A 16,825-nucleotide genomic window follows, 5' to 3' on the forward strand; every position below is an offset into this window, starting at 1 on the left:
ATTATAAGTGACACTTGTTAAGTACTGAAGTGATTTTTTTGTTTTTCTTTTTTGAGACAGGTTCTTGCTCTGTTGCCAGGCTAGAGTGCAATAGCACAACCAGGGCTGTATTAGTTTGTTTTTATGCTGCTGATAAAGACATAGCCAAGACTCGGCAATTTACAAAAGGAAGAGGTTTAATAAACTTGCAGTTCCACGTGGCTGGGAAAGCCTTATAATTATGGAGGAAGGCAAGGAAGCACAAGTCACCTTTTACATGGATGGCAGCAAGTAAAGAGAGAGCTTGTGCAGGGAAACTCCCATTTTTTTAAACCATTAGATTTTGTGACACTAATTCACTATTGAGAACAGCATGGGAAAGAGCCGCCACCCCACTCCATCATTCGATTATTACCCACTGAGACCCTCCCACAACAGGTGAGAATTGTGGAAGCTGCAAGATGAGATTTGGGTGAGAACACAGAGCCAAACCATATTCTGCCCCTGGCCCCTCTCAAATTTCATGTCTTTACATTTTCAATACTTATGCCTTCCCAAGAGTACCCCAAAGTTTTAACTTATTTTAGCATTAACTTAAAAGTTCACAGTCCAGAGTTTTATTTGAAAGAAGGTAAGTCCCTTTTGCCTATGAGCCTATAAAATTAAAAGCAAGTAAGTTACTTCCTAGATACAATGGTGGTACAGGCATTGGGTGAATACAGCCATTCCAAATGGGAGAAATCAGCCAAAACAAAGGGATTACAGGCCCCATGCAAATTTGCAATCCAGCAGGGCAGTTAAATTTTAAGGCTTTAAAATGATCTCTTTTGACTTCATGTCTCACAGCTAAGTCACGCTGATGCAAGAGGTGGGCTCCCAGGGCCTTGGGCAGCTCTGTCTCTGTGGATTTGGAGGATATAGCCTCCCTATGGACTGCTTTTATGGGTTGGTGTTGAGTTTCTGTGGATTTTTCAGGCATATGGTATAAGCTGTTGGTGGATCTACCATTCTGGGGTTTGGAGGACAGTGGTCCTCTTTTCACAACTTCACTAGGCAGCACCCCAGTAGGGATTCTGTGTGGGGTCTCTGACCCTACATTTTCGTTCTGCACTGCTCTAGCAGAGGTTTTCCATGAGAGCCTGGCCCATTCAGCAAACTTCTGCTTGGACATCCAGGCATTTCCATACATCCTCTGAAATCTAGGCAGAGGTTCCCAAACTCCAATTCTTGACTTCTGTGCACTCACAGGCTTAGTACCACATGAAAGCTGCCAAGTCTTGAGGCTTGCACCCTTTGAAGCCATGGCCTGAGCTGTGCATTGGTGCCTTTCAGCCACAGCTGCAGTGGCTGGGACACAGGGCACCAAGTCCCTAGGCTGCACACAGCACAGGACCCTGGGCCTGTACCATGAAACTACTTTCTTTGTCCTAGCCCTCTGGGACTGTGATGGGAGGGGCTGCTATGACGACTTCTGATATGCCCTGGAGACATTTTCCCAATCGTTTTGGGATTAACATTTGGTTACTTTTTACTTATGCAAATTTCTGCAGCCAATTACTCCTTAGAAAATGGGTTTTTCTTTTTTATTGCATTGTTAGTCTGCAAATTTTGTAAACTTTTATGTTCTGCTTCTCTTATAAAACTGAATGCCTTTAACAGCACCCAAGTCACATCTTGAATGCTTTGCTTCTTAGAAATCTTTTCTGCCAGATACCCTAAATTATCTCTCTCAAGTTTAAAGTTCCACAAATTTTTAGGGCAAGGAAAAATGCTGCCAGGCTCTTGCTAAAACATAACAAGAGTTACCTTTGCTCAAGTACCCAACAAATTCCTTATATCCATCTGAGACCCTCAACCTGGATTTCATTATTCATATTATTATTAGCAATTTGGTTAAAGCCATTTAACAAGTTTCTAGGGAGTTCCAAATTTTCCCACATCTTTTTTCTTCTGAGCCTGCCAAACTGTTCCAATATTTGTCTGTTACACAGTTCAAAAGTTGCTTTCATATTTTTGGGTATTTTATCAGCAGCACCCCATTTCTGGTACCAATTTACTATATATATATATATATATATATATATATTTTTTTTTTTTTTTTTTTTTACAGTGCTGATAAAGATATACCTGAGACTGGGCAATTTACAAAAGAAAGAGTTTTGGGGGAGTGGGGAGGGATAGCATTAGGAGATATACCTAATGTAAATGTTGAGTTAATGGGTGCAGCACACCAACATGACACATGTATATATATGTAACAAACCTGCATGTTGTGCACATGTACCCTAGAACTTAAAGTATAGTGAAAAAAAACCACAAAAATCAAAAACCTGACCCAATAAACAATAATCAAATCTTCAGTTCAAAAAAAAAAAAAAAGAGTTTTAATGGATTTACAGTTCCATGTGGCTGGAGAAGCCTTACAATTAAGGCAGAAGGCAAGGAGGAGCAAGTCACATTTTACATGGTTGGCAGCAGGCAGAGAGAGCTTGTGCAGGGAAATTCCAATTTTTAAAACCATTAGATTTCATGAGACTTATTCACTATTATGAGAAGAGCACAGAAAAGACCCACCCCCATGACTTAATTATTTCCCACCAGGTCCCTCCCATAACATGTGGGAATCATGGGAGCTACAGGATAACATTTGGGTGGGGACACAGAGCCAAACCATATTAATGGCTCACTGCAGCCTCAACCTCCTGGGCTCAAATGATCCTCCCAACTCAGCCTCCTGAATAGCTGGGACTACAGGCATGTGACACCATGCCTGTCTAAATTTTGTATTGTTTGTAGAGATAGGGTTTCATCATGTTGGCCAGGCTGGTCTTGAACTCCTAGGCTCCAGTGATCCTGCTGTCTCAGCCTCCCAAAGTGCTGGGATTAGAGATGTGAGCCGCCATGCCCAGCCTGAAGGGTTCTTAATTTTATGATTGTTCGATGGCAGTCTAGTTGAAGCTTTATATATATCCCCCTTACTTTGTAACCATATTAGTAGCCATGTTAAATTTCTTTTGGTGATAAAAACTATAAATTTTAACTGTGTTATAAAACAGGGAAACCTAAAGTATATTCTTTACATTTAATGAACCCTAATGAAAAATGTTGAGTGGCTGGACTTCAAACATTTTCCTTTAAAAAATTATTCTTCTGTCTTCTGATGTGCTACTTAAAAATATTCTACTACTTGTTCTTTGGACTAGAAAATAAGGCTTGTTTTGAGAGTGGGTGAGTCTATCTGAATGTGTGTGTAATGCATGTGAGTGTGTGTTTCTTTGTGTATGTCTGTGTGTGTGTGTTGGATTCCTTTAGTTCAAGAAACAGAATTGTTATACCTAAAATGCTAGAGGGATTTTCATTAGAATGCATGTGGAAATAACAAATATAGAAATGTCTCTCAGATGATCATGCCTAAGGGAACCTAGCAACAATCAAAGGAGACTAGAAAGTGGTTTGGGAACTAGAAAGTCATTCAGGATACAAAGCAATTCTGAACACTAGGTTATCTCATCACCTTCTCATCCTCAGGACTCTTGCAAAACAAATTGGCTAATTTCGCCCACTCATCTACTCTCTTTCTACTTCTATTATTTGTCTTAGTATTTCTATCAACCATTCATAAAAGTTTCAATTAACCCTGATGATGTAAGTGGAACTTTTATGCCCAATCATTTTAGAATTCCCTAGTCACCTTCCAAGTTAAAAGGCCAGTTATATTTGGTACCAATTTAGCTACTCATTGAGATGTAACTCCTTAGAAAGGAACAGTGTTTGAATACTGCTAGATATTATGAGTTTTGGCCATTCCAAATATCATATGAGCTAATTACTTATGGCTGTGTTTATTTTACTTCATATTTGTTCCTCTTTTTAAATTTAGTTTTTATTTTTCTTTTAATTTTAAAATAATTTTGACTTATTTTGGATTCAGGGGATATATATATATAGGTTTGTTACATGGGTGTGTTGAGTGACACTGACATTTGGGGTATGATTGAACCCATCACTGAGAAAGTGAGCACAGTACCCAACAGTTAATTTTTCAGCCCATTCTACTCTTCCTTCCTTTTCCTTCTAGTAGACCCCAGTGTCTATTGTTGCCATCTTTATGTCCATGAGTGCCCAATATTTATTTAGCTCCTACTTATAAATGAGAACATGTGGTATTTGGTTTCCTGTTTCTTCTTTTCATTTGCTTAGGATAATGGCCCCCAGCTGCATCCATGTTGCTGCAAAGAACATGATTTTGTTCTTTTTTTTTTTACAGCTGCATAGTATTTCTTGGTGTATATGTACCATAGTTTCTTTATGCAATCCACCACTGATGGGAACCTAGGTTGATTCCATGTCTTTGCTATTATGAATAGTGCTGCAATGAACATAGGAGTTCTTGTGTATATTTGGTAGAATAATTTATTTTCTTTGGGGTATATACTCAGTAATGGGATTGGATGTCGAATGGTAGTTTCGTTTTAAGTTCTTTGAGATATCTCCAAACTGATTTCCACAGTGACTGAACTAATTTACATTCCCACCATCAGTATGTAGCCATCTCCTTTTCTTCACAGCCTTACCAGCATCTGTTATCTTGTGACTTTTTAATGATACCCATTCTGACTGATGTGAGATGGTATCTTATTGTGGTTCTAATTTGCATTTGCCTGATACTTAGTACTGTTGAGCATTTTTCATATGTTTGTTGGTTGCTTGTATTTCATCTTTTGAGAAGTGTCTGTTCATGCCTTTTGCCCACTTTTTAAAAGGGTTGTTTTGTTTTGTTTGCTTGTTGAATTGTTTACATTCCTTATAGATTGTGGATATTAGTCTTTTGTTGGATGCATAATTAATTTGCAAATTTTTTCTCCCATTCTGTAGGTTGCCTGTTTACTGTGTAGTTTCTTTTGCTGTGCAGAAGCTCTTCAGTTTAATTAGAAGGCACTTGTCAATTTTCATTTTTCTTACAATTGCTTTTGAAGACTTAGCCATAAATTATTTCCCAACACCAACATCTAGAATGGTGTTTTCTAGGTTTTCTTCTAGGATTCTTATAGTTAGAGGTCTTATATTTAAATCTTTAATCTATCTTGAGTTAATTGTTGTTTGTGGTGAAAGGTAGGGGTACAGTTTCATTCTTCTGCATATGGCTAGTCAGCTTTCTCAGCACCATTTATTTAATAGAGAGTCCTTTCCCCATTGCTCATTTATGTCAACTTTGTTAAAGATCAGATGACTATAGGTGTGCAGCTTTTTTTCTGGGTTCTCTATTCTGTTCCGTTGGTCTATGTGTCTGTTTTTGTACAGTACCATGCTGTTTGGGTTAATGTAACCTGGTAGTGTGGTTTGAATCAGGGTAATGGGATGTCTCTGAACTTGTTCTTTTTCCATAGAATTACTTTGGCTATTCAGCCTCTTTTTTGGTTCTATGTAAATTTTAGAATAGTGTTTTCTACATTGGTAGTTTGATAGAAATAGTGTTGAATCTGTAGTTTGCTTTGGGTAGTAAGGCCATTTTAATGATATTGATTATTCCAATACATGAGCATGGGGCATTTTTCCATTTGTGTCATCCATGATTTCTTTCAGCAGTGTTTTGTAGTTCTCCTTGTAGAGGTCTTTTACCTCCTAGATATATAACTAGGTATATTCTTTTTGTGCCTATTTTAAATAAGACTGCATTCTTGATTTGGTTCTCAGCCTGAATGTTATTGATATATAGAAATGCTACTAATTTTTGCACATTGATTTTGTGTTCTGAAACTTTACTGAAGTCACTTATCAGTGCCAGGAGCCTATAACAGAGTCTTTAGAAGTTTCTAGGTATAGAATCATATCATCTATGAAGAGAGATAGTTTTATTTCTTTTCCTATTTGGCTGCCTTTTATTTCTTTCCCTTGCCTGATTGCTCTGACTAGGACTTCCAGTACATTGTTGAATAAAAGTGGTGAGAGTGAGCATCTTTATCTTGTTACAGTTCTCAAAGAGAATGCTTCTAGCTTTTACCTCTTCAGTATGATGTCGATGGGTCTCTCATAGATGGCTCTTATTATTTTTAGCTCTGTTCCTTTGATGCCTAGTTTGTTAAGCGTTTTTATCATTATAGGATGTTGAATTTTATTGAAAACTTTTCCACATCTATTTAGATAATTATATGGATTTTGTTTTTAATTCTGTTTATGTGGTGAATCATGTTTATTTATTTGCATATGTTGAACCAACCTTGCATCCCAGGATTGAAGCCTGTTTGATCATGGTGAATTAACTTTTTGGTGTGCTGTTGAATTAGGTTTGCTAGTATTTCGTTCAGGATTTTTGCATCTAGTTCATCAGAGATATTGGCCTGTAGTTTACTTTTATCATTGTGTCTTTGCCAGGTTTTGGTATCAGGATAATGCTGGTTTTGTAGAATGAGTTAAGGAGGAGTTGCTCCTCTGGATTTTTTTGGAATACTTTCAGTAGAATTTGTACCAGTTTTTCTTTTTACATCTGGTAGAATTCAGCTGTGGATCCATCTGGTCTGGGGCTTTTTATTTTTTTTTTGATTGGTAGGTTTTTTATTGCTAATTCAATTTCAGAATTTGATTTCAATCTGTTCAGGATTTCAATTTCTTATTCTTTCTCTTTTTTTTTTTTCTGGGGGGGGGGACAGGGTTTCATCCTGTCACCCAGACTAGAGTGCAGTGGTGCGATCACAGCTCACTGAAACTTTGACCCTCCCAGACTCAAGTGATCCTCCCACCTCAGCCTCCCAAGTATCTGGGACTATAGGCATGCACCACCATGCCTGGCTAATTTTTGTGTTTTGTGTAGAGACAGGGTTTTGCCATATTGCCCAGCCTGGTCTTGAACTCCTGGGCTCAAGCAATCCACCCACCTCGGCCTCATAAAGTGCTGGAATTATGGGTGTGAGCCACCATGCCCAGCCTCAATTTCTTCTTGATTCTATCTTGAGAGGTGGTGTGTTTCCAGGAATTTATAATTTTGTTTCTAGATTTTCTAGTTTGTGTACATAGAGGTCTTCATAGTACTCTCTGGAGATTTCTGTATTTCTGTGGGAGCAGTTGTAATGCTATTTTTGTCATTTCTGATTGTTCTTATTTGGATCTTTTCTCCTTATTTTTGTTAATTTAGGTAGTGATCTATCAATTTTGTTTACTCTTTCAAGAAACCAATTTTTGCTCAGTTGATTTTTTGTATGTATTTTTGAGTCTCAATTACATTCAGTTTTGTTCTGATTTTAGTTATTTCTTCTAGTTTTGGGTTAGTTTGTTCACTAGGTTCTTTACATGTGATGTTAGATTGGTAATTTGGAATCTTTCTAACTTCTTGATGTAGATGTTTAGAGCTATAAAATTCCCCCTTAACACTGCTTTTGCTGCATCCTGGTGATTTTGGAATGTTGTGTCTCTGTTTTTATTTATTTCAAAGAATTCTTTTTGCTGCAATTTTATTGTTTACACAAGTCATTCAGGTGCAAGTTGTTTAATTTTCATGTAATTATATGGTTTTGGGAGATCTTGTTGCTTTCAGTTTTTATTCCACTGTGGTCTGAGGGTACAGTTGGTCTGATTTCAATTTTTTTGAATTTATTAAGATTTATTTTATGGCCTGGCTAGTGGTCAATCTTGGGGTATATTCTGTGTGTGATTGAGAAAAAAATGAGTATTCTGTGGTTGAAGGATGAAGTGTTCCATAGATATTTATTAGGTCCAATTGGTCAAATGTTGAATTTAAGTCAAGAATTTGTTAGTTTTATTTTTTATTTTACTTTAAGTTCTGGAATACATGTACAGAATGTGCAGGTTTGTTACATAGTTATACGTGTGCCATGGTACTTTGCCCCACCTATTGACCTGTCCTCTAAGTTCCCTTTCCTCACTCCCACCCCCCAACAGGTCCTGATGTGTTTTGTTCCCCTCCCTGTGTCCATATGTTTTCATTGTTCAACTCCCTCTTATGAGTGAGAATATGGAGTGTCTGGCATTCTGTTTCTGTGTTAGTTCGCTGAGGATGATGGTTTCCAGCTTCATCCATGTCCCTGCAAAGGACATGGTCTCATTCTTTTTATAGCTGCACGGTATTTTATTCTGTATATGTACCACATTTTCTTTATCCAGTCTATTTTTGATGGGCATATTGGTTGGTTCCATGACTTTGCTATTGTAAATAGTGCTGCAATAAATATATATGTGCATGTGTCTTTATAATAGAATAATTTATATTCCTTTGTGTATATACCCAGTAATGAGATTGCTTGGTCAAATGGTATTTCCGGTTTGAGAACCTTGAGGAATCACCATATGGTCTTCCACAATGGTTGAACTAATTTACATTCCCACCAACAGCATAAAAGCATTCCTATTTCTCCACAGCCTTGCCAGCAACTGTTGTTTCTTGACTTTTTAGTAATCACCATTCTGACTGGCATGAGATGGTATCTCATTGTGGTTTTGATTTACATTTCTCTAACAATTAGTGATGTTGAGCTTTTTTTTATGTTAGTTGGGTACATGAATGTTGTCTTTTGAGAAGTGTCTATTCATATCCTTTGCCCACTTTTTGATGTGGTTGTTTTTTTCTTGTAAATTTGTTTAAGTTCCTTGTAAATTCTGGATATTTGACCTTTGCCAGACGGGTAGATTGCAAAATTTTTCTCCCATCCTGTAGGTTGCCTGTTCATTCTGATGATAGTTTCTTTTGCTGTTCAGAAGCTCTTTAGTTTAATTAGATCCCATTTGTCAATTTTGGCTTTTGTTGAAATTGCTTTTGGCATTTTCATCATGAAGTCTTTGCCTATGCCTATGTCCTGAATGGTATTGCCTAGATATTCTTCTAGGGTTTTATGGTTTTGGGTTTTACATTTAAGTCTTTAATCCATCTTGAGTTAATTTTTGTATATGGTATAAGGAAGGGGTCCAGTTTCAGTTTTCTGCATATGGCTAGCCAGTTTTCCCAGCACCATTTATTGAATAGGAAATCTTTCCCCATTGCTTGTTTATTGTCAGGCTTGCCAAATATCAGATAGTTGTAGATGTGTGGAGTTATTTCTGAGGTCTCTGTTCTGTTCCGTTGGTCTATATGTCTGTTTTGGTACCAGTACCATGCTGTTTTGGTTACTGTAGCCTTTTAGCAGAGTTTGAAGATAGGTAGCATGATGCCTCCAGCTTTGTTCTTTTTGCTTAGGGTTGCCCTGGCTGTGAAATTTAAAATACTTTTTTTTTTCTAATTCTGTGAAGAATGTCAATAATAGTTTGATGGGAATAGCACTGAATCTATAAATCACTTTGGGCAGTATGGCCATTTTCACAATATTGATTCTTCCTACCCATGAAGATGGAATGTTTTTCCATTTGTTTGTGTCCTCTCTTTCCTTAGCAGTGGTTTGTAGTTTTCCTTCAAGAGGTCCTTCACTTCTTTTGTTAGCTGTATCCTAGGTATTTTATTCTCTTTGTAGCAATTGTGAATGGGAATTCATGGTTTGGCTCTCTGCTTGTCTATTATTGGTGTAAAAGAATGCTTGTAATATTTGCACATTGATTTTGTTTCCTGAGACTTTGCTGACGTTGTTTATCAGCTTAAGGAGTTTTTGGGCTGAAGTGATGGGGTTTTCTAAATATAAAATCATGTTGTCTACAAACAGAGACAATTTTACTTCCTCTCTTCCTATCTGAATACGCTTTATTTCTTTCCCTTGCCTGATTGCCCTGGCCAGAAATTCCAATACATGTTGAATAGGAGTGGTGAGGGAGGGCATCTTTGTCTTATACTGGTTTTCAAAGGGAAGGCTTCCAGCTTTTGCCCATTGAATATGATATTGGCTGTGGGTTTGTCATAAATAGCTCTTATTATTTTCGGATATGTTCCATAAATACCGAGTTTATTGAGAGTTTTTTTTTTCTTAACATGAAAGGATGTTGAATTTTATCAAAGCCCTTTTCTGTATCTGCTGAGATAATCATGTGGTTTTTGTCTTTGGTTCTGTTTATGTGATGGATTACATTTATTGATTTGCATGTGTTGAACCAGCCTTACATCCCAGTGATGAAGCCACCTTGATCGTGATGGATAAATTTTTTGATGTGCTGCTGGATTCGGTTTGCCAGGATTTTATTGAGGATTTTTGCATTGATGTTCATCAGGGATATTGGCCTGAAGTTTTTGTGTTTTGCTGTGCCTCTGCCTGGTTTTGGTATCAGAATGATGCTGGCTGCATAAAATGAGTTAGGGCGGAGTCCCTCCTTTTTTATCATTTGGAATAGTTTCAGAAGGAATGTTACCAGCTCCTCTTTGTACCTCTGGTAGAATTTGGCTGTGAATCCATGTGGTCCTGGGCTTTTTTTGGTTGGTAGGCTATTAATTACTGCCTCCATTTCAGAACTTGTTATTGGCCTATTCAGGGATTCAGCTTCTTCCTATTTTAGTCTTGGGAGGCTGTATATGTCCAGGAATTTACCCATTTCTTCTAGATTTTCTAGCTTATTTGCATAGAGGTGTTTATAGTATTCTCTGATGGTAATTTGTATTTCTGTGGGGTCAGTGGTGATATCCCCTTTATAATTTTTTATTGTGTCTTTTTGATTCTTCTCTCTTCTGTATTAGTCTAGCTAGCAGTCTATCTATTTTGTTAATTTTTTTCAAAAAAACATAGCTCCTGGATTCATTGATTTTTTTTGGGGGGGGGGTGCTTTTTGTGTCTCTCTTTCAATTCTTCTCTGATCTTAGTTATTTCTTGTTCTCTGCTAGCTTTTGGATTAGTTTACTCTTGCTTCTCTACCTCTTTTAATTATTATGTTAGGGTGTTGATTTGAGATCTTTCTAGCTTTCTGATGTGGGCATTTAGTGCTATAAATTTCCCTCTTAACACTGCTTTAGCTGTGTCCGAAAGATTTTGGTATGTTGTCTCTTTATTTTCATTGGTTTCAAAGAACTTCTTTATTTCTGCCTTAATTTCATTATTTATAAGGAGTCATTCAGGAGCAGGTTGTTCAATTTCCATGTAATTGTGTGGTTTTGAGTGAGTTTCTTAATCCTGAGTTCTAATTTAATTGCACTGTGGTCTGAGAGACTGTTTATTATTTCAGTTCTTTTTGCATTTGCTGAGGAGTGTTTTACTTCTAATAATGCGATTGATTTTGTATATTCTGTTGATTCTGTTGATATCTACAGAACTCTCTGTAGATATCTGTAGATGTCTATTAGGTCCACTTAATCCAGAGCTGAGTTCAAGTCATGAATGTCTTTGTTAATTTTCTGTCTCATTGATCTATCTAATACTGACAGTGAGGTGTTAAAGTCTCCCACTATTACTGTGTGGGAGTCTAAGTCTCTTTGTAGGTCTCTAAGAACTTGTTTTATGAGCTGGGTGCTCCTGTATTGGGTGCATATATGTTTAGAATAGTTAGCTCTTCTTGTTGAATTGTTCCCTTTACCATTGTGTAATGCCCTTCTTTTTCTTTTTTGACCTTTGTTGGTTTAAAGTCTGTTTTCTCAGAGACTAGGATTGCTACCCTTGCTTTTTTTGCTTTCCATTTGCCTGGTAAATTTTCCTCCATACCTTTATTTTGAGCCTATTTGCATCTTTGCACGTGAGATGGGTCTCCTGAATACAGCACACCAATGAGTCATGACTCTTTATCCCATTTGCCAGTTGGTGTCTTTTAATTGGGGCATTTAGTCCATTTACACTTAGGGTTAGTATTGTTATGTGTAAATTTGATCCTGTCATTATGATGCTATCTGGTTATTTAGAACACTAGTTGATGCTGTTTCTTCATAGTGTCATTGGTCTTTATATTTTGGTGTGTTTTTGCAGTGGCTGGTACTGGTTTTTCCTTTCCATATTTAGTGCTTATTTCAGGAGCTCTTGCAAGGCAGGCTTGGTGTTAATAAAATTCCTCACCATTTGCTTGTCTGGAAAGGATTTTATTTCTCCTTTGCATATGAAGCTTAGTTTGCCTGGATATGAAATTCTGTGTTGAAAATTCTTTTCTTTAAGAATGTTAAATATTGGCCTCCCATATCTTCTGGCTTGTAGAGTTTCTGCTGAGAGGTCCATGGTTAGTCTGATGGGCTTCTCTTTGTAGGTGACCTAGCCTTTCTCTCTGGCTGCCCTTAACACATTTTTTCTTCATTTCGACCTTGGAGGATCTGATGATTATGTGTCTTGGGGTTGATTTTGTCGTGGAGTATCTTAGTGGTGTTCTCTGTATTTCCTGAATTTGCATGTTGGCCTGTCTCACTAGATTTGGGAAATTCCCCTGAATAATATCCTGAAATGGTTTTTCCAGCTTGTTTCCATTCTCCCCATCTCCTTCAGGTACTCTAATCAATCATAGGTTCGGTCTTTTTACGAAGTCCCATATTTCTTGGAGGCTTTTTTCATTCCTTTTCATTCTTTTATCTCTAAACTTGTCTGCATGCTTTATGTTGGCAATGTGGTTTTCAAACTCTAATATGTTTTCTTCTGCTCGGTGAATTCAGCTATTGATACTTGTGTATGTTTCATGAAGTTCTTGTGCTGTGTTTTTCAGCTCCATGAGGTCATTTATGTTCTTCTCTAAACTGATTATTCTAGTTAGCAGCTCCTCTAACCTTTTATCAAGGTTCTTAGCTTCTTTGCATTGGGTTAAAACAGTACAGTTTATTATTACCTATCTTCTGAAGCCTACTTCTGTCAATTCATTCATCACATTCTCTGTCCAGTTCTGCACCCTTGCTGGAGAGGCACTGCAATTATTTGAAGGAGAAGAGACACTCTGGCCTTTTGGGTTTTCAGTGTTTTTTTGTTGATTCTTTCTCATCTTGGTGAGTGTGTCTAATTTCGATCTTTGAGGCTGCTGACCCTTCGATGGGGTTTCTGTGGGGACTTTTTGTTGTTGTTGATGCTGTTGTTGTTGCTTTCTGTTTTTCTTCCAATGGTCAGGTCCCTTTTCTTTAGGGCTGCTGCAGTTTGCTGGGGGTTCCCTTCAGGACCTATTCATCTGGTTTCCTCCCACACCTGGAGATGTCACTCAAGGAGGCTGGAGAACAGTAAAGATGAGTGCCTGCTCCTTCTTCTGGGATCTGTGACCTTGAGAGGCACCAACCTGATGCCAGTAGGATTGCTCCTGTGGAGGGTGTCTGACAACCCCCATTGGAGGGTCTTACCCAGTTGGGTGGCACGGGGAACAGGGCTCATTTAACAAAGCACTTTGACTGTCCCTTAGTGGAGAGGGTATGCTTTGCTACAGGAAACCCACTCATCTGGGCTGCATGGATTCCTCAGAACTACCAGGAGGAAAGGCTAAGTCTGCTGGTCCTCACAGACTGTGTCCACCCATCCTGCTACGTGCTCAGGCCCAGGGAGATCTGGCTTCTGTCCCTAAGTCTCTGGCTGGAGTTGTTGGAGTTCCTGCAGGGAAGCCCTACCCAGTGAGGAAGGATGTGTCAGGGTCAGGCCTGAAGAAGTGCTCTGGCCACAGTTTGCCACAGCTGGTGTGTTGTGTTGTGGGGGACATCTCTTGGGGACCAAGCTGTCACACCTCCCTGGCGTCAGCAGGGTCAAAAATGTGGCCTGGAGCTGTAGAGATGGATGCTGCCTTTCCCCCAACTAGGAAGCTTAGCATGTTAGGCAGTTATGAGTCTCAGTGCTGGCTGCTGCCCTCCCACAAGGAGATCAAATGGCTTAGGCAGCAGGCAGCTGTGCTGGTCGCATTTCCCCCCAGGAGCTCCACAGGCTTAGGCAGATTCCACCTGAGAGGCTGTTGAGCATCTGCTCAGTTCGGAGGTTGGGACCCTAGGTCCTGGTGGCATGGGTTCACGAGTGGGACTTTCCGATCTGTGGGTTGCACAGTTCCGTGGAAAAAACATGGTTTCCCGGCGGACTAGCATGCTCACTTACTGCCTCCCTTGACTAGGGGGTTGGGGCTCCCCTGTCCCATGTGGCTCTCAGGTGAGCCATGGCACCACACTGCTCTTCCTTCCTCTCCATGGATCGCATCAGCGGCCTAGTCAGTTCTGATGAGAGAATCTGGATACCTTGGTTGCCAGTGAAGTATTCACATGCTAATTATGGTTCTTTTTCATTCAAGCCTCTGATGGCTGCCGCTTCTAGTCAGCCATCTCAGCCCCGCCCCCAGAATTTGTTAGTTTTCTGACTTAATGATCTTTGTCTTCCTATCATTGGAGTGTTGACATTCCCTAATATTATTGTGTGGCTGTCTAAGTCTTTTAACAGGTCAAGAAGAAATTATTTTTTGAATCTGGATGCTCTAATATTGGGTGCATATGTATTTAGGACTGTTAAGTATTCTTGTTGAATTGAAACCTTTATCGTAATGTAGTGCCCTTCTTTAACCTTTTTTTACTGTTTTTGGTTTAAAGTCTGTTTTTTTTTTTCTGTTATAAGAATAGTGACCTCTGCTCTTGTTTTCCATTTGCTTAATAGCTCTTTTTCCAACCCTTTCTGTTGAGCCTATGGGTGTCTTTTGTTTTGAGATGGGTCTTTTGAAGAGAGAAGAAAGATGCGTCTTGTTTTTTAATCTGCCTTGCTACTCTGTGCCTTTTAAGTGGGGTATTAAGACCATTTATATTCCAGGTTAATATTGATATATGAGGTTTTGATTCTATTGGGAAGTTGTTAGCTCATTGTTTCATAGTTTTGTTTTATAGGGTCTGTTGGCTATGTACATAAGTGTGTGTGGTAGCAGGTATCAGTCTTTCATTTCCATGTTTAGAACTCTCTTAAGGATCTCTTGTAAGTCGTGTCTAGTGGTAACAAATTCCCTTGCGGCTGTGTTTAAAATAAGACTAAATATCCTTGAAGTAAGCTCTCAGGAAATGGAATCTTGTATCAACAATGAATGTATTTTGTAAGTACATATTTTGATTTCTCAGTGTTTTTCTTTTACCCTATACAGTTGAGTGCTCCTTTTGTATACTTTATAGCATATTTCATAATCTATCTTATGTTAACTTTTTATGAATATGTCACCTTACTCCTTGATTGGGTCAACCATACCTTAGTCATTCCCTTATTCCCACAATACCTCATAAACTCCCTTTCTTAAAATCAACAATGAATATATGTTTATTGGTTTGAAGTAAACTGAAAAGAGGTGCTACTAACTGTGGTTGTTAATGAAGATTTATAAACAATCTATGCTATGAATTCCTAGAAAAGAAATAATACTTAGAACTAAAGTGATCTGGTAAGCTTTATGGAAGAGATGAAGAGATAAAATGCTTATATAATCAAAATGCACATGGCTTTTGTTTTACAGATCACCATAATTGCCATCACCATTATAAAAAGTGATGTTTTACTAGCAAATGTTAATTAATACACAATATTCTTGTTTTAATTCAATACATTTAACACTGGGAGACAGATAAATTCATGCATAGACAACTATGCAAGGAATGTAACATATCAATCATGCAATTTTCCCTCTAAAACATAAGCCACTGCATTAATGGGTTACAAATATATATATATTTTTATATATATGTAATATAAATTATATATATAATATATATTATATATAGAAATATATAATATAAATTATATATAGAAATATATAGTATAAATTATATATATATATACACACACACACACACAGAGAGAGAGAGAGAGAGAGTCAGTTCATGGTATAGTGAAGGCCCTTTCTCTTCATATGTTTTTTGATTGAACTTGTCTACAGGAGCTAATACTCTAGTGCAGGCAACAAATCTATTCGATAAAGAAAAAATTTTAAAAAATAGCAGTAAGTAGTGAAAGGTTTTGAAATTCCTTATGTTCAGAACTGAATTTAAAAAGACCCTGCCTCCAAAATATTAAAGCAGAGATTGATAAATAGATATATAGGTAGGTAAGCAGACAGACAGGCAGATAAATCTGCATAGGGAACAAGTACTTTTCTCCTATCAAAATATGTTCCCTTCTCAACTCTTTAAACTCTTTATTTTTATTGGTTTGTAAACTTGATGTTTCTGCAAAACAGATAGTAAATTTAAATTTATTTTGGCCTAATCAGCATCATAAAGGGAAACATGAGGTTTCCTTAACAGTAGTGGCTTATGCATAGTCTTCCACTGAGTCCAGAACTTAAACTATTGCACCAACTGTTTTTCAGTCATACCCTTTGCCATTTTAGCAATATGTTGCATGAGGTAAATCGGCTTGCCCACTGTGGTGAAGAGACTATGTTTTATTCCTCATCTCTGTATCCCCAACACCTAGTATAGTACTTGACTAATGACATGTATTCAGTCAATGTTAGTTGATAAAATTTATAAACTCAGAGACATACAAATAATAGGCAGCAATCATTTTAGTCAAAGACAAACATTCCAGAAGATAGGCTTGGGTATGACTGTCATCCGTGGTCACAACATACAATTTTTCATCTGGTCTATATGGAGACCAGAATACTGATACTGGTCTTATCTGCCATACAGAATTCCTAGCTTCAGTGTCAAGTCCAGAAAAGAAAGATCATCAAGCTTTCTATTCTTTATGTGAAAAGTTTTTTTACACCTGGTGTCAGTGCCTCAGCATTCATCCAGTTTTGCTTTCAAGTCTTTGCTTTGGCCTTAAGAATGGAAAGATTTTGAATTACAGAATCTGACTTTAAAGGTGAGTAATTCTCACTGAACACAATTTCTGATTTTGACTCTATTAAAAGACTGCATGGAAACAACTTTTTCTCTAACATTTTCCATGTTCTAAGATTTGTTTTTAGATTTTTTTATTCTCTAATGGTGGTAATGAGTTTATTCTGAGTCATCCATACTGTTTTTTTGTTTTGTTATTAATTGATATTATTGTGATATAGCTTGGAGGGTAAATGGGGCAGTCAGAAACCCTGG

Source organism: Pan troglodytes, chromosome 9 (assembly GCF_028858775.2).
Source record: "Pan troglodytes isolate AG18354 chromosome 9, NHGRI_mPanTro3-v2.0_pri, whole genome shotgun sequence".
Classification (NCBI taxonomy): Eukaryota; Metazoa; Chordata; class Mammalia; order Primates; family Hominidae; genus Pan; species Pan troglodytes.